Here is a 19351-nt window from a genome sequence, read left to right on the forward strand (position 1 = left end):
GAAAGTTTTAAGAAGGGACGCATATTTAAGGACCAACTTCTTTTTTTCACAATATTATCAACACAGTGCCTAATAATATAATTTAAGCTAGCTGTATAATACGCATTGCTGTCTTATATTATTAGTATGTCTTGTTTTTATTTCTATGGTTATGGATTGTAAAACTTGCAGTAAATTAAGTTGTTAGGCATAACAAATAGGATTTCCCTTAAAACTACAAAGTTTTAAGCTGGCAATTCGAAACAAATGGAGCAGGAAGAGAGTCTGCATAAGGAAACCTCATTGAGTAGCAGCTGGCCATCATTGTTTGGGGAGAAGGGGCAAAGCACCGAGGGGGTGGCGACTGGAAGCTGTCTTGCGGGTGACTGAAGCTCCCAAGTGGCATTGGCAGCATCCCCATCTTGCGCAACTTCTTCTTCTTTTCTTCAACTTCCGTTGCATGAATTTCCGGCCATGGCATTTTCATTGTTTTTACCGCTACTTTGCCCGCGTCCTCGACTGGCACTTTCCATTTAGCTGAAAGTTGATTCGCATTCAGGGCATTTAATAAGCGCTTATTGTGCTTAAGCCTCATTGTTGTCCGTTCATAGTTATTTGTGTTGTTCGGTTAATACTTTCAGTGACTTTAATGACCGGGAAGAAACAATCGAGCCCAAGCAAATGGCAAACTTTGCCAGGATTTGGTAAGACCAAGACCAACAGTACTTATCCGTAAATTAGACTTGGAGAACAACCGAGTTTTGATTGCACGGTGGGAAGCTTTCTTTAATAAGTATCAATCCTCTTCGTCCTGCTTAAGTGCCATAAAAACATAATATTTTGACTGGAATATGTTTGGTTAAACGTAAAATACTGTCCGTAATGTTAAAAACAAGTTACTATTGCTAATAACGGAAAAAACATTGTTAAGGGAGTCCTTACACAATAAAGGTATACAATTTCTGCTTAGACTTGACGTTAGTTACCATCTTGGAAATCGAAAAATCGAAATAAGTCTTATTGAAAAATGCAAGTACTGAAAGAAATAGGCCAATTTGGCGAGTATGCAGTGCTGTTTCATCCCCGATAAAGGGCTAAGTGGGTGGCCTGTGAGATGCCATTCTGTGGCTTCTTTGGGCAATTAGATTGGGCATTTAGCCATGAAATTTGCGAACATATGGCTTCTATCAGCCAAAAACAACAAACGGCCGGTGCTAACAGAGCGGCTAACAGTGGGCGGTTAGCAGAGCGGTGAGCTGTTCGATGTGTGGTTCGGTGGGTGGAGGGGGTGTTTGGAAACTGCACTGTGGGGCTTGGCTTGGCGCTCTTTCGTGCGCCCTCGCTCGCTTGCTCTCGCGCTCTCGGGCTGACTCTTTCGCATGCCCCCCACCAACCAGTTGTTCGTGTGACTTCGGCTGGCGTTCGGCATTCGCTTCGGCAGTGTTACAGCAGAGCATCTGCGTTCTTCAACATTCTTCAACACAACAGCACCAGCAGCAGCACCGCGGATGCTCCTGCTCCCCTTCGCTTCTTCTTCGCTCTCTTAAGCGTGGAGCTCTCTTGTGCCGTTCAGTTCCGTTCCGCTCCGCTCGGCTCTCTGGTTCGGTTCTTTTGGTTTGTGCCACCGACTGGTTGGCGTTGGCTGGTTGGTTGGCTGTCGCTCTGCAGCTGCGTTCGTGCGCTTTTTGAAAATAGTTACAAGATGTTCATCGAAGTGAGTGGAACGCCGCAGCGGTTAAACGTGGACTCTTGAGCAGCCGAAGAAGCTCGCTTCCGAAATCGCCAAACAACTGAAGCACAATCGCGTTCTTCGAGTGGAAACGCCAGCACAAATAGGAAACAGCTCCAATCAAAGTCAAATCAAAACAACGCCAATTCATCTCTGCGTCTGGAAACTGGAAATCAATTCCAATTCTTCGAGCCAAAAAAATAAAAAACAAAACGCCAGTGAAACAAGAAGTGCATTCAGTTTTCCTGCTCGTGGAGCTATTGTTATTTTTAAATCTCTGACCGCAGAATATTTCTACTGCTTAAAATAGACGGCAACACACAAAAAAGTGATGCCGCCGAAACAGAAATAAACCGAAAACCAAAAGGGTAGAAACTCGAAAGTGCCAAAAAAAAAATGTAAAAAACAAGAATTTCACTTCGAAAAAGTGCGTGTTCTAAAAATAAAGCAACAAATACAAAACCGCAACACAGAAGAAGCAATTGGGATTATTTTGCTGCCCATCTCAACACAAAACTGCATTTTGTTGAATTGTATATTCAATCTGGAAAAGCAAAGTGTCAAAGTGTAGTGCAAAAATATTTATAAATCTCTGCCAAAACATAAACAACCAACGAAACGAGAGAAGCGAAGAGAATTCTACTCACATTTCGTGCATTTTATAAAGATTTTCGTTTTTTATTTGGAATACAAACTAAACACAAGTACAAGAGTCGGAATCCATTAGTTCCGCATTAAAGTGTTAAAATAAATTAAGTCTTGGATACTCCGTAAACTTTGCATTTTGGAATACTTCAGCAGCATTTTGGATATCCGTGCTAGTGAATTTTATATATATAATATATATACACATTCGTATAATACGTTGCCAATCGAACTGGAGGGCAGAAGGAAATAATTTCACAAAAGGTTGGTACACAACGAATGTTTGTGATCTCTGTGATTGTTGAGTAATAGATTGTAACTGACATAAAGAAATCCGTTTATTGCCGTCGCAAAATATTTATATTATGCACACGTCATTAAGCATACGACAGGTTGGCCAATGTAAGAATCTGCTTGTGAACAAGCAAAAGGCCATGGGAAAGTGTAAACAAGAAATATTGGCGTTTGTTTCTTTACACAATATTAAAATTAAAATATTGAACAGAAATTAAAACTGTGAAATTGAATATTTAAAGTGGCTGCAGGCAGATGTGTAATGTTCAAAATGATCAAAAATGATTATTCAAAAAAACAATTTTTTTAAATTTAAGTGTGCGTATAGTTAAAAAATTAATTAAATTTACGAGTTTTGCTGCTAGTCATACATAAAATCATGAAAAAGTTCAGACAAGCAAATATATAAAAGTTACAGAATTATTTGTAAGTCAACTGGAATAAAAGCCAAAAGGGTTTAAGATCAGACGTGTTTAATAAATTCGACCAACTGATTTTAATTGGAATAAGCATGGCCAGCTGGTGGTTAGGTAATTGAAAAAGCCTGACAGACTTTCTCGGGAAAACGAATCCATTGCGAACAGAGCCCAAACACCTGGCCACAGCCCAGTGCGAGATCTTTACAAAGAATAATACTTGAGCCCCTTTACACACAAATAAGACGAAGCGCTGTAAACAAAAGTCACCGAGTGCATATCTCATTACCAGACCAAGGATCATCGTGAAAACAAAAGAAAGAATTGCAAGAAAGAACAACAAGTGTAGGCAGAACAAAAAGACGAAACTTTTCTCATTATCAACGCAAGTGTTTTCTGCACTCCCACATTTTTTCTTTATTTTTTTTCAATTTCCCTATAAGTGAAAGTGTCAGTCAGGGCCATGAATATGGCCACCGGCAGCTGGTCAGTCTCAGTTCTCTAGTTCTCGAGTTCTCGGATGGCAAATCGCACTTCTGCCACCGGAATCAACGTCATACATGAAACCGTGCAAGGAAAGATATTATAGAACGAGGGACATTTTTTACATCTGTCATAAATTTTGCTGCACACGGGCATAAATCTATTTTCTGCATTTTATTTGTTTATTTAAAAATTCTTGTGCACAACGAGAAGAGAAGAAAAGAAAAGAAAGACGAGAGCCATAATTTGCAGCCTGATTGATGTGACAATTCCTTAATTAATTTTTGTTGGAATTACGCCTTATATATGGCTGCCATTTAATTAGCAAATCTGTTTTTGGGAGAGGTAATACATCAGGGCAAATGATGTGATGCGAGTGCAGCAGAGAAATGAGTTTATTCACATCGCCGAATCTATTATCTGGCTCGTTTACCTTCCCGTTGCCAGGTAATTGAACCCCGGTCTTGTCCTGCGATGCCCTTCCTCCTTAGATACACATCTCAGTATCGTTCCCACGACTTGTCAATCATTCAGCATTCACTTTAACCATCGTGTTTTGGCAATTATTTTAGAGACAGCGCCCCGAAAATATTGGGTAAAGTAAATAATACGCGCTCTTGATAAGAACCGTGGGTTGTGTGCTTCTGTGGAGATCGAGTTCAGTGACTTAACTTATCACTGCTTGCTGAAACTTTTTGGCTCAACATTCTTCGGTCTTCGTTCTTCGGGCTTCTTGTTTCTTTTCTGCTGATAAGAATTGCTGAGGCTGAGACGCCGAAGAAACCGAAGCCGCTGCTAATGTGATTGCATTGCATTTTCAGTTGTCCAGCAACACGAGAGATTTCTAGATTCAATGGTGACGAATGCATGGTTCGTATAAGAAATTCTTTCAGGTTTATTTTACATCAAACATTTGAATACATTAAATCGTGGCACACAATATTTCCGAGCCTTAAACAACACCAAATCAATATACCAATTATTTATATTTAATTGGTAAAGTTAGCGGATTTAGTGGCGAAAATTACGGACTGAAGGACTGCTTTGAAGGACTGCCTCTCCATGTCAGCAATACGAGTAGCGAACAAATATTTTCCATCCATAAACATTGTTAAGAATGCAGAATGCATTATACTCAGGCAGCGCGCCACCCCCTCAATGGCCACCCAATTAGCTTTGGCTACTTGTGCAGTAAATAAGCCAGAAAAAAATATACAAGATGCTGCTGCTGCTGCTGCAAATAAAAAAAAATGCAAAATGAAAAGCTGGCAATAGAGGAAAATATTTTCTGCGCCATATTTTGCAGCCAACGCACATAAATAAGCTCTAGACCAAGAAGCCAAAAAGGCAACAGAATGGGCGTAGCAAAACTTGGTCGCATTGTTGCTGCTGCCACTGCCGCTCTGTTATGGTTGGCAATTGGCCAAAAAGACATGGCCAAATGTGCGCCAGTTCTCGCTGCCCAGCCCATCGTCCAAAATTCAGCCTCCCAATCAACTCATCCCTTCTCTCGGCCAATTTCTGTTGTCGGCTGGCTAATAAATAATTTTAATTGTATTTCTTTTAGCCTTACTCTTCTATTTGGCTGGCCCACTTCTTTGGTAATAAAAAGATTTCCATTGTTGCACTAGTTGGTCTGCGGGAAATGGCTAAAAAGGAACGTGATCAACAGCAAATTGAGTTCGCCTTTATGACTTGGCCAATTTGCACAGTACGAGTATGTGTGTCTTATCAGGCTGCAGCGACAGCATTGAGGTTGGCCAGGTTTTCACTTATTTTCCATCTTTTTTTTTTATATTTTTTGTTTGCACTTTTTCTGTGCCGTCTACTGCTGGCTGGTGGTGCCTCCTCCAATCTTTGGTCGACAAATATGTCGAGTGCTTGGCTTGGGCAAACTTTGTCACTGATAAGACTGTTGAACACCCCTGATCAACCGTCCTTGTGCTCGTGTTCGAAACTCTTCAGTTTTATGCTCGCCACACGGAAAAAAGATTCACGAGCTTTAAAATGTTTGAAAACTGTATGACCAACTTCTAAATGCAATATATTAGTCCCCTTTAAATGAGTTATGTATAAACTTATTACGTAATTCTCCATGTCTTCTTCAAATATATAATTTCCAAGCCAAAGATGGCCAAACTGTATGCCAGTTGCTCGCAGTGTAATAAACAGAACCATAATAACCATACGCCACGTTGCACTGAAACTTAAATGAAATGAAACGAAAGTTGACTTGGTTGTGTTTTTTTTGGCGACTTGGTCACGTCTTCAATGCACTTTGCTACGTGGATTGGGGAAGGGGAAAGCGGGGTATTTCGATGGTGTGCAACGACATTTATTCTGACTGGTTATTGGTGTTGTTGCTGCCGCAGAAGCAGAGTCAGAATCAGAATCAGTTGGTTCCTGCACGAGTATCTGTATCTGCTATATGCACGGATATAGTAACATATATAGTATCGCATAAGACACACCCACACACAGGGGCGATGAGTTTTATAGGCGCTTTCAATACTGGGCCAAGGTAGTTTTTATCTTTTTACTTTGCCATTTCATTGTTGATGTGATGGCTGTTGTTGTTGTTGTTGTTGGGTCGTCTGGCGGCTTTAGCTGATTTTTGTTGCTGCCTTTTGTAATTGCAATTTGCATTCCTTGAACAATTTGTTTTTTTTCTCTTTTCTTTGCCCATTTGCTCTCATTGCCGGCTGTCTCTTTTATTTTGCATTACTCATCTGCTTAATTTTATTTATTTATTTTTCCTTTGCCAGATGCGAAGAAAATGTGCAGAAATAGCACGTGCTGGTGGCTAAAATTTTCCGAAAATATAACCACAATTACCCACACACACAGAAATTAAGGAAAAATCCTTGAAATCCAAGCTTTGTTTTACAATTAAGCTATCTGGTTTCTTATAAAAAATTTGATTTCAAATCGAGAGAAGCTCTTTTGCATTCGAATTTCGATTTTCTATCCATTTGGTTTGTTAGTTTTATGTGTGTTTTCGATTCTTCAATGACGTCTGGCAGAAATTTTCCATTGCAACGAGACAATTGGCAGCCAAGTCAAGTCAAATGAATGCAATTGGCACACACACACTCACACACACACACACACACACACACAGGGGCAGCACGCTCACTCACCCCCTTGGAAAAGGCCGTCACCACGCCCCTGCACTTGTGTATCTCTTATTCGATCAACCTTCCTTTCTTGGCTTGACTCTTTCGGTTCGTTTTTCAAACAATGCCAAGCTGTCAAAGCTATTGATTTGAGTGTGCGACTTATGTTTGCCATGTGAACGCCTTTGAACGCCCACTCCCGCCCCCATTTGGCCGCACACACCCCCCCCCCCCCCCCCCCCCCCCCCTCCACCATTTGCCCCATCATCTCGGTGTCCTTCTCTCTTGTCTGCGTGTTGCAATCAATGAGTTTTCCTTGGCAAGCGCTTTTCTTCTGCGCTTTTGTCCTTCTGGCTTTTTACTCGTTTTGATCCTTCCTTTCGCTCCTGTTACCGCCTCTTTTCACACTCCGCGCCCCATTTTCCTGGCTTTTCCACCCTTTCTTCATCCCCAGTTCTCCCTTTACCTCCCTCCACACATGTAACTGCATCTGAGGGCAAAAATGCAGAGCGAGCACAAAAATGGTAGAAAAAAGTAAAGTAAAATAAGAGTAAAGGGAAGCGAACATTTTCCACTGCTCCAACTTTGTTGCCAAGCTTGTTTTACTTAAATTGTATTTGTACAAGGCTTCAACACTGCCACTTTTCACCCAAGCTCCCCGGAATATTGCCTTTTTGAACGTCTAAAAAAAGTGCCAGCATGTAGTTTGTGCCTGCCGGTTAGTTGGTTGGTCTTAACTTTTCTCTTTTTGCCCAAACCAATTTGGAGCGAAGGAAAAACATTGCAAAAATCAGGGATTTCTTAGTCATATATACCAAAATCCAGCAGCTCCATATGTACGGAGTGCTATATACTCGTATGTTGCCTCAGCAGGCCATGAACCAAAAATCTGGAGCCAATTCATTGGCCTTTGGTCTCCGTTTTACCAGAGGGAAACTAACAACGGGATGGGGTAAAGGTGGTCATAAACAAGACTTTCTAGCTGCTGAATACATGGCCGTAATCTATGACCACGTCCTTGCTGGCCTCCCATATCATTCGCTTTGGCCCGGTGGGCCTTTTGTTTAGATTTATTGCTTTTTCTGTTTGTGCTCTTGATGGGAGGGAGGACTCCCTCTGGTTGCGTCCTTCTTAGTTGATAATTGATGAACATTGTGAATGCTGCTCTAGAGGACACACAACTGGCCAGAGATCATCTCTGAGCACACACATTCTGCACAATTCGAAGCCAGTCCATACATATCCATACATATATGTATGCAGAGCAGACATGTCAATCACACTGATTCAATTAAGTGAAGTGCAAGCCAACCAAACAAACAAAGGAACACCAATACAAACAGACTCTGGTGGCTTAGCCAGGCAATTGAAAGTCGACCTCCAAGCAATTGTTTGCCTTTGTACCCCAATTGCGCTCACAAGTAGGCAACACAAATACTCAGGCGGCACATTTGAAATCGATTGAGATGATGAATAATACAAATGTGGTCAATACATCTTTTTGGTTCTATCATAAGTTAGTAATTTAAATTAACACTCACAGCCGACGATCTATCCATAAAATGGCTCATATGATAATAAGCAGCTCGTTTCCTAATTCCCTCCTTGGCTTCAGCCTTCAACCCACTCAGCTGTCAACAAAGTCATTGCAGGTGTTAAGGCGTGAACGTGCACACAGAAATATATTGGTGGGGGAATGAGTGTTAAGGACTGCTGTTAACTGCTCGCAGGACCAAAATCATGTGCCAAATGCCTTCGAGCGGCAACTAAAAGTCGTAAGCAACAGGAGCAACAAAAGGCAACGCTGCGATGGGGGATGCTTTAATGATGACAGCCCTGGAAAAGCAGAAAAACTGCTCAGCTCAAAGCCAAGGACTAAAGAAATCATCTCGCTCGAACTCATAGGCACACAGAAGTGAACAATCATACCGTACTAGGTATTCATAGTGGGGAAGTGAATGTGGAATAAAGTTCTTGCACCCAAAAAAGGATTGCATTACTAAAATTTATGAAAAAATAGAAAATGCTCTTTTTTTAACATAGTATTTCCCATAATCGTAATATTGATGGGTGTATTTTTTTCGGTGCAGTTCATTGTTTTCCCCGGTTGTGTGTTCATGTTGAATGATTGCCGACGCCTGCTGCTGACAAGTGTTGCGTGTTTTGAATATGGTTCCACATCTATTCAGAAAGTACGCCCATACTCGTTCAAGTATGTCCTTTCGACTTGTCGCCTAATGACAAAGCCAAGCGAATTTCGAGCCCTTCAAGTGCTTTGTTTGCTGGCTCATAGCGATGTTGATTGGCGCTGTCGAGGGGTTTTAGCTTGTATTGAAAGTGCTCTTCAATGAGAACATATGTATGTTTGATCTGCATATAGTAAAAGTACCCTTGAGTTCTTGGTCCAAATTTCTTAATAAGTTACAAAGAGGTTTCTTATTCTAGCATCCGTATTATAAAATTTATGAAACTCACCAATAAACTGCAAAGGGTGTTGATTCAGTTCTTATATTTAAACATCTAAAGGGACAGTAAATAAACCGCCAAAAAATGCCGTGAATAAAAACAGCTTCAGATGGGTGAAATCCTTTTGTTGATTGACTCACCTTGAGTGCTGGCAACTTTGCCTTTTAACTGACCTGAAAGTTTGTTAATGCCATTCCCGAATGGCGATAGAATCCCGGCTATGCAAACTGCTGCAGCTGCTGCTTAGCTTCATTTTAATTTTTAGCTGCTGTTGAAAAGAGAGCAACGAATAAAAACTTTGCCGTCAGGGCTTTTGTGCCACTTTTCATGCTGCATTGCAAATTTTTTCAATGTTGCGAAAAGAGATTAAGGGGTGGCACAAAACTTTACAACACTCATTTCATTCAAAGTTTTCCGGCACGAAACAAAGTCGTGGACAAGTGGAGGGATTTACTGCAGTACTCTGGGGGTCATTCAATGGTTCATCAATCATGCCACGCCCTCTAATCAAAGCTTGAAGTGCCGCACAGAGGCAGAGTTCAGCTGAGGTTAGCCAGCCATATGCTGGCCATCTAAAAGGCAGCAGCCATTTCGTTGATTAGCCTTGTGACTGCAGGACTTTCCAGCTTACCTTTTTCTCTACCATTTCGGTGTTTGTTATGGTTAAACATAAAAACTAAACGCTAACGCACACACACGTATGTTATGTAATTGATACTGAATGGTGCCGGGAAAGGAAGTGGGAAGTTGAGGACATGCCTCAGCAGTTTGCCAAATTTTCACCCATATGACCAAGTTTCCTTCAGTCAGGGTATGAAATATATCGGTGGTCTACAGGCTATAAGAAATAATTTAAGTGGAAACTAAATAATAAAAGTTATAATGTATATTGGTATAAATATGTTTATTTAACAGTTTAATATTTTATAAAATTTCATATGCACTCTAAAAACTAAATAAGGAAATATAAAGTTATTAATGGCATTTTCACATATATTTTAATGGCCAATAGTGCATTTTCATGTCGACTTTTAACAGGTTTTCTTTATCTCCGCCTCTTTGCTTTTTTATGTGTGACGCTTGGTTTTTATTACGACTTGGTCCGCCTCAAGGTAACAGGCGATGCATGAATGTGGATATTCACACCGCAGAACACTCCCACCCACTGTGCCACTTACTCCACCACCCACTTTTCTACGCCCACCACACCAGACATAAAACCTCAGCCATTCCTCAGATGGCGGCCAACACCCAAGGCAGCATCATTTGGGCCTGGCTTTATTCCCATTGCCCCGCAGCCCCTTTTGGCACAGGTGCACGTTGATATATGGGCTTGAGGTTGGCCCAAAAGCAGAGGGGGTGGCTGCGAAGCGGGCCAAAGTCGTTTTAGGCTTAGGTCGGTGCTGATATATGTATATGGCCACGTGGCAATCGCCAGATCCCCATGGCACACATATCTCCCTTTTCCCGGGTTTATTCGGCATGAGCCACATTTGAGTTTCTAATCAAGGTAATTTTATGTTTGCCAAGCTCGCCTAATGCCAAAATTACATTTTTAGTCGCACCGCCACCATTTCCTTAGCACTTTCCGTCTCTACCCACACAAAGTGGTTTTTTGGCCAACACGGCGTATGCGTGATAAATGCAAGCCAACATTTGGCTTATCCTTAATGCTCATGTGAGCGGTGGTTGTCTGGTGTGTATGAGTGTGACTGTGACTGCGGCAAATGGCCGTTCTCTTTGAGCTGCTAATTAGGCCAACATTGTGGGAGGGAAACCAACAAAACAACAGCGGCCAATTGTATGCCAAGACAAGCCATTAACATTAGAGCGGAGGATGGAACGTCGCGTCGGCTCAAGAGAACGAGTGTGAGGATAATACTTTGTGGCGGCGAGCCAAACAAAAGGTCACATTTGAGGCCGCGTTTGTTGCCTTGAATTGCAGACCGAAACCAGCTAGAAACAGTACTAGAAAATGTTACTTATAAATGTTATTTTCAAGTTAGGATAGGACGTTATCCAAACACATACAACCAAATGCAGAAATATAACATCCAATCAAGTGCAAGTTACTCATAGCCCAGAAATGTATGCTATTTACGAAGAAGAAGTCCGGCATCATAATGTGTCAATGCGGGAGTGCACGACCCAATTGACAACTAAATCTGAATTCGAATTGATGCATCCAATCAACCATTTCGCCCACCATCCATCAGTCAATCAATCAATCAGTCAAGCGACCAATCGCGCCTGCGTTTAGGGTCAAAAGGGAAGCGCTTGTCAACGATGAAAGTTCCAATAAGAGGGCGTCGGAAAATTCGCGCGTTTGTGTGTGTGAGTGTTTGAGAAGCTTGTGTGAATGTGCGAATGTGGTGTGAAGTGCATCACTTAATGCATCAGTGAGCAAACGATATCTGGGCCATTGGCACTAAGTGTTTAGAACATTTTCATTTCAAGCCTGTGCTCTCACATGGCACAAACATGATGGGTGTCGGAATGGAAGAAAATATAAATATGCAAGCTACAAAATGTTATGGATCTATTTGAATATCATGGATGGTATATCCTAACCCTTACATACCATGAAAGAACCCAAATATATACTAATCACATACTCCTTTGCTCTCTTTGCAGTTGACATGTTCAAAGGCGAGGAACACTCCGTTATACATATCGGTAAGTGGAAATTTCCGTGCCCCAAATAAATGTGGCGTATGCTCTGCATTAGGGATCATTAAAAATTTATTGCATATGCAAATTCAAAGTTTTTATTCGGGTTCGCTGGGTGGCTGCCAAGAGGCGTGACCCAAAAACGCATGAAATTGAAGCTAATCAAAAATACATATTGACACCGCAAGGACGCAAAATGGAAAGGAAAATAAAGAGAACGCAGCCGTTACTAAAGCAAGAAAATGGAGTCCCATTTAAATGCAGATGCTGGCAATTTTCAAAGCAAATAAAACAAACATGTTTGTCTGTGCTTTTCCACATATGAAAGTGTTGGTTAAACAATTTCACAGTTTTTCTTTTGAATATTTGACAAAAGTTCATCTAATTGACAGGCTCAACTTTCTGGGATCCCCTTTTTTCTGGTCTATCCTGCCACATTAATCATACGCCATGTGTTACAGGATTGGATTATTATGGGTTGGAAGGAAACTCTAGCCAGCACATGAAAATTTCATTAAATTTTAAGCTTGTTATTGTCAGTCTGTCTCTCAGTCCGTGATGGGTCGAAATGTGGTTTGGGTTCCGACTTTCCATTGCTGCTGCTGTTGTTGTTGCGATGACAAACGCCCCGAAAAGCTGTCATTAGTTGAAATCACATGTCATTGGCAGGGCGAAAGTGACCCGAGCGTGCTCGTCATAGGAACCCCAAAGAGGAGCGTCGCTAAGGGGGGTCAGAACGATTCATTGGGATGAGAAAAGCTGACCCTTTAGGGGCGAAAGAAGTGAATGTTTAATGTGGCACCTGGGTTGCGCAACTCTTTGGGACTTTCTCTCTGATTTGCTTTTTGGGAGTTTTCTAAGAAAATATTTATTTACATTACATTATTTACCACACTTCATTTTATTTTGTCACTGAAAGGCAACATCCCCCCTTTAAATGCCCTGCCCTACGCCCATGGCCCCATGTCAAGTGTAAATCTTATGTGTCTGTGAGTCGTCGCCTGTGTGTGTTTGAGCTTGTTGTGTTTGTGTGTGTGCTTGCCTGCATCTGTTGTTGTGTTTGGGTGCTTAAATGTTTGCCTACGTGTCAGTCCTGTCATTGCCAGTTGCTCTCTCGCTTGCACAGGATGCTGCTTTTATGACGGTTCATTGATATTCATTTGTGTGTGCGCCGTTGGGATATAGAAATATCCTTGGCATGCCAAATGTCCCTTTAACCCGTTAAGTAACTGAAGCTTCAGTTCACATTTTGGTTACGGGCAAATCCAGAGCAGGTCGGAATAAAAATTCAATTAAAATCGTGGAAAGCAGCTGAAAGAAAGGCAAAGTTCCAAAGGGACCGCAAATCGGCTTATGGTTACGAGCGAGTTCCAAACGAAACTCAATCAAAAGTGAAGTTTGATTTCCTGCATGCGACTGTCGTTTATTTCCTTTTCCTTGCATACTCTGCTGCGCCCGGGAGAAATGTTGGAGAAATGCTGGAGAAATGCTGGCAATTCCCAAGTGCTCCGTCAACTCTGTCTCAGTTTTCCCCGTCCACTTTCCCCTTCACTCGGTCCCTTTCTCACTGCATGTCGCTTTATTTTCCAGCCTCAATCAATATGGCTTAGGCAGTCTCGTTATAGATTCATGTCCAGAATTTTTATTTATTTTGTTTTCTTGCCTGAAGCTCCTGCATGAATATGAATGAATGTGAGCATATACATTTGCAATACACATAATAGCTCTATTGGGACCTTCCCCTAAATTATTATCCTATATCAAAAATGCTCTTTCCTTTAATTTTTATAACCATAATCAAAGGAAGGAGCAATTCATGTTATTGCTGTGATAAACTTTAAACCACTATCCTTTAAAAGTGTATTTTATACATCTATTATCTACCACTAGCCGTTAATTTTGTATTTTCTACTTTTATTATCTATTATCTTGGCTCTTACTGTACCTAACCCAGGCACCATTCTTATGACAGTTTTTCTTTTCCGGCTTTTCCTTTTAGACTGCTTTTTTCCTGTTCGGCTCTTGCCACGCCAATTGAACTATCTAAATAGAAAACTCTTTTCCTATTCCTCTGCTCACCTTGCCCTTTGAGCGGAAATTCCTTTTCAAAATCCTCTCCAACAGCGGGATGGAAAAGTTCAAGTGTCGACAAACTTTAGCTTCAAAACCAAAGCAAAGAAAATCTCATCAATTTTTCAACGCTCACCTTGAGGAGAAGGAAAACCAAAACAACAGCAACAAAAATTAGCAAATTTAAGGGCGAAGCGGAAATTTCGTGTGGTTAAAGAAGAGGAAAAACTGGGGATGTATTTTCCACCACGCCCCCTCTCGAAAGCCCAATGATATACATCTTCTAGGCCGGGAGCAGACACTGAGACACTTAATCCGCACGTTTACACCTCAACGCACACAACAAACACTCGTCGAGGGGCGGGAGGGGGGCGTGGCTGGGGGCTATGTTACCTTCAACTCGGTGCTCACCATAAATTTGTGTATTCTACTTAATAATTAACTGGAGTTGGGGCGTGAAAACTTTGAGGCTTTCTCAACAAAAGACTCAGATACAGCTTAATAAGCATGTGGCAACTGAAGGTCATGGGGGGTAGCATCAAAAGGGGTTTCCATGAATGGAAAACGTGGAAATCAGAAGTAAGATTAGCCTCAATGTGATACCAAGATCGGCCTAAGGCCTGCGGCAAGAACTGAAACTTAGGTGGTTCTCCTTCAATCGATTTTCTCTGCAGATTAATTGCGATTCATCGAAGCGGTATAATAAACCATTCCTGGAATCGAATTAGATGGCTTAAGACTATTCATGTATGCATTTAATTAAACTCTGATGGGCAAGGTGATGCGATTTAATTAAGAAGTTCGAGTAAACAGTATTCCTAGGCCTTCGAAGTTATGAGGTTATTAATTTGAATCCATTCTTGTGGTAATAAAATCTGTTTAATTGCAAAATGAACTCGAAATAATCTTAGATCATATTGCATCTTAACTTCATTGATTGGCTGAACTATGCCAATCAATTCAGCAGCAGCGAATTCTCCTTGGAATGCCTTGAAACCTAACAAGTTTTCGCAAGGGAAAAGTGGACTTTTCCCCATTCAATCCTGAGAAATTCTTCTGTTTACTCTATATTCACTTTCGTGCGGTTTCCGCTTTCTTTTGCCCGCGTCAGCAATGGAAAAAGGAAGGGGGGAAAAATTAGATGATTACAAGACAAAATGCGGCGTTGCTTTAATTGCACTTGAACCCCCAACCTTCGACCCCCATCCAACCCCCCTTATTCATCCCTTTACTCACCTGGGCCGCCAGTTCAAGTTAATTTGCTCGACGCCTGGCTCAACGATGTTCCACTTGCTCATTAATTACAGCTTAGTCCGACCCGCAGTTGGAGCCTTAATGATTTACCTGCAGATGCTGTTGGTGCTCCCGCAAATATTGCTGGTTGTTAGCGTGCCTACACTGCTAGAAAATACCCTAAAATATAGCTAAGCAAAAAATTATGAAACTGGGCGTAAAATAACTACATTGTCTGCATTCAAAATGGAAATATATAGTCTTTTCCTTATTCTGAGATATTTTTGTATTTTTTGAACAAAACATAGCCATAGGCAATTTATATTTACATAAATTATGGGTAAAGTCCATTTTAAAGTTAAATTAAAGTTATTTATTAAGAAAGCCTTAATGTTCTGCATAGCTGATCATTTTTTTTACTTACATTTTTTGCGCCTTATTATTTCTTGATTTCTGGCACTTCGCTTTCCACCTTTTGCACCTTTCCCTTTTGCGGCATTTTCCGCTGCGGCTGCGACTGCTTGCAAAAGGACTTTTCTTTGGCGTGGCTTTTCCGGCGTTATCCTTGATGGTTTTTTACCTTTCGCCGGCTGCCGCTTCGTATTAATGTATTGTAATCAAATACACTCTTACTTATCTGCTCTCGTTCCCATTCCCTGGAATTTTTCGTTGATTATTTTGAGCTTTGCGTTCTATCTGATGACCGCCTGCCCTTTTCCCTTTCCATTTCCCCTCACGTTGCGCATTTAATTAAGCAAATAGCAGGAAAAGATTGTTTGTTTTTTTTTTCTCTGCGGGATTTCCCTTTTGCTCTTTTCGGGGTTTTTAAGGGTGGCCATTGATGTTCACTTGTTGCTTCCTTTGTGGGGTTTTTTACGTTTATTTTTGGCCAGCGGTCGCTTTGATCGAATAATTAAGCAAAGAGTTCAGGTAAATTGTTGAATAGGCAAAAATATTTGGCATTAAAGTATAAACCCCTTTTTAGAGTTAAAGATTCAATGCATTTGGTGCTTTTTATTGTACCAGTATTTTTTCACCAAGGTTCTGCTTCCATGATTCCCTTGACAACTTTCCAAAGACAAAGAGTTTCTTTGTAAGTTTGCGTTTCTAGAAACCAGAATATTTCATTAAATAAACTCTGAAACCCATTTTTGTAGCATACGTTTATTCTCATTTTTAGATTTATATGCACAATTCTTGTGATTCGTTAACTTTGCGTTGCCAAATTAAAATAAATACTGGGAACCCAAACTTTGTCCTTAAATTCCACTTGAAGTGCATTTCGTACTTGGTGCCATGGCATTGATTGCTTTTGTGCACACGTGTGTATAGGGACCTTCAGCAGCAACTTGACGCCTTTCAACTGCACTCACTTTACCAATTTGTGACTAAATTTGCACGGCTTTCGTTCAGGGAGCAAAAAGGGGGAAGGACATCTCTCTCACTCACGTTTGCGCGTTGGAATTTAATAAGAAAATATGCTGGCAGCAACGTGATAGAAGTGGAAATGAGGAAAATCAAGAAAATCGGAAGGGAATGCCCCTTGAAGCAACTTGCCAACTGGCGAAGAGCCGCAAATGCAGTTTAATTTTAATCAAATTGCAGAGCAATTAACCAGCAAAATGCGTTCGGAGCAGAGGCATGAAGGAAATGCAGGTAAATGCTTGGTAAAACGCAAGGAGATGACACAATTATTAATGAATTACACGCAGAGAGGGGCGACTGGTTCGGGCCAAAATGTCAAGACTGCAACTGCGAACAAACAAGGTTGCCACTGGCAAAGACAACTTAATTAACCTCGACCTTCTCCTTACCACAACTGCAGCAACAACACGCTGCTGACAACTGGATGACGTCACTCGTTGCTTTTTAGCCAGCCACTCAATGCCGAACGGTGGACATTGTGGGCAAGTCGCGAATCGCAAGTCGCCAGTGGCCGCTTCAATTTCAATTCCAGTTGACCATCGCCGATTGCCACATCAAGACATCAATAATAAGCCAAAGCAGCGAAATTTCAAAGGCAATATTTCGTTTGTAGATTTTCTTACTAAAAAGTTTATATATTCCCTTACATATTTTAAAGTATAGATCATTTTAAAGTATTTTTATAATTATAAAAATATGATTCTTAGTATGATAGTTTTGTACTGTTTATTTTTTCTTGTAGATTTTATATGAGCATTTATTGCTAGTAAATCTGTCATTAATTTTTTGTATATTTTTTTGTTCAATGCTTATGTTTTCTGACACTTTTTTTCGGTGCACGTACAACTAGCGAGCTAACAAATGCGTGTTGACGCATTGCGAATTGTGCGCATGCGCGCGGTTCCAAAACCGAAAAAAAGCGCTGCATTTGCCGGCACAACGCGAAACCAGTTTGTCAGCCTCTCTCAATGTTGCACCAGTGCTGCTGCAGCTGATGTTTGTTGCGGCTTGATGCGGCTGCTGCTGCTGCTGCCATTGCAGTTTCAAGAACCGGGTCAAGGTTGCTGCTGCTGCTGCTGCAGCGCCTCGTTGATCGCAGTCGACGGCGGCAGAGCGGCAGAGCAGCGCAGCTTTCGCCTTGTGCGCCTCGCATTGAAAGTCAAGTTCGCGCACACATGTGTTTGATTGACATTGGCCAACAACCATCTGGTGATCATGAGGGGATCGGCAGTTAAGACTGCACCGACTGGCAACATGCAACTTGCAACTTGTTGCTTGCGATTCGCTCTGCTTGAGCCATCGAAAGGTGGGAAGAGTTACGCAACCTTCAGGTTTGCGCGGCACTCAAAGCGGGCCTAAAAAGGATCTTCAGAAATGTAGTTGATTTATGCCACAAAATTGGGAAATCACATATGACCTACAAAGCAACGTTAAAGTTGAATTAAAGTTTAAAGATTTTATTTCTTTTAGTCTTACACGCTTACATTTCACACATATGCATTTATTAAATCATTGTAATAAAAACCATTTTAATTTGTTTCAACATTTTATTTTTTCTTATTTCCATAATAATATACATTTTAATTCAATATATTTTCAATTTCATATTTACGTACAATATTACGTACAATGGGCTCAACAGAAATTCCACTTAATATTTTAAAATTTTGTGAAAATCCTTTCACTCTTTCGCTCTCTTTAATATTCGTATTACCAATTAAACTCTCTGCCAAGTCCAAAAAGCAATCAAATTGTATATTTATGACTGCAATTCGATATTGGGCAGAATTATATTAAATGCGAGATGCAATAATTAATAATGTTTTAATGAAATTGTCAAGCCAAGAGCGGATAATTAAAAAAAAGGGAAATTTTGCATAAAAGTGGCAATAAAATAAAGAAAATTCAGCTTGTGGATGGGTAAGGGGCAGAGGGCGGAGGGGTAGACGGTTTCCATCAGCTGCAGACAGCAATTTAATTTTGTTTGTGGCAACATTCTCTCTCACTGATTAATGGCTAGCCACGCACAGGAGCCGCCCACTCCACCCACTCCACCCACTTCTCACACCCCTTTTGAGGCCGCTCAATCTGCTCCTGGCTGGGAAAACTGGAGCGCAAGTTAAGCGAAATGCTATTAATTTTCATAAGTAAATGAAAATTGATGTTCGTGTGCCCTCCTGCCATTGCCCACTTTATCAAGCCAATGGATAGAGGGCCTATATATGTATGAACGAGTATAAAAGCCTTGGCAAGTCGAACTTTTCAGTGTGCGCCACTCGAAGTGCAAGTGTTTGGCCACCCATCGGTGGGCGGTGGGCGGTGGGCGGTGGGCGTTCTACTATGCAGTAATTTCAGATATTGTTCGCATAATCTATATAGGTTCCAATGGTATCAACGAGCGAGCGCTGTCATTCGGCAAACACAGTTCTCAAAGTCGTCGAATGCCAGGCCATAACACACTAAAACAGAATTTGTATATATATGTATACTCGTAATATACGGACTCTGTTTATTTAGATGAACCAGAGACCCTGAAAGCTGCAGCAACTGAGATAGCAACACGATGCCAGAGCGAGACGGCAGGCGAGCGGGCAAGGAGACACACTGCGATGAGATAGCATTGAGCAACTTGGCAGCCTCGATTGTGCACTCATCATCTGTAGTTGCTGCTGCTGCTGCTGCTTCTGCTTCTCTGCTGCTGCTGTTGCTGTTGCGATTTTCTGCTGCGGCTGCTGCTGTTGCTGCTGCTGCTCCAACGGCAACCGCAATGTCAAACTGCGACTCAAATGACTCAAGAAGTCAGCTCTGATAATAACTGGAACATT

The 19351-nt window shown here is 41.3% G+C and overlaps 1 protein-coding gene across 6 annotated transcripts in view; it reads left to right on the top strand.

The window, feature by feature from the left end:
- The first annotated feature begins 1627 nt into the window (after positions 1-1627).
- Positions 1628-19351, top strand: part of LOC120443960 — a 38350-nt gene continuing 20626 nt past the window's right edge. For 2 of the 6 annotated variants that reach the window (XM_039623417.2, XM_039623418.2), the window contains exons 1-2: positions 1638-2617; positions 11763-11804. The gene's annotated coding sequence lies outside the window, so the exon portion shown is untranslated. Of the gene's footprint in view, positions 2618-11762; positions 11805-19351 lie in introns of all 6 variants that reach the window. The other 4 variants (XM_039623419.2, XM_039623420.2, XM_039623422.2 and 1 more) reach the window with 3 other exon arrangements.

Source organism: Drosophila santomea, chromosome 2L (genome assembly GCF_016746245.2).
Source record: "Drosophila santomea strain STO CAGO 1482 chromosome 2L, Prin_Dsan_1.1, whole genome shotgun sequence".
In the NCBI taxonomy this organism is placed as follows: Eukaryota; Metazoa; Arthropoda; class Insecta; order Diptera; family Drosophilidae; genus Drosophila; species Drosophila santomea.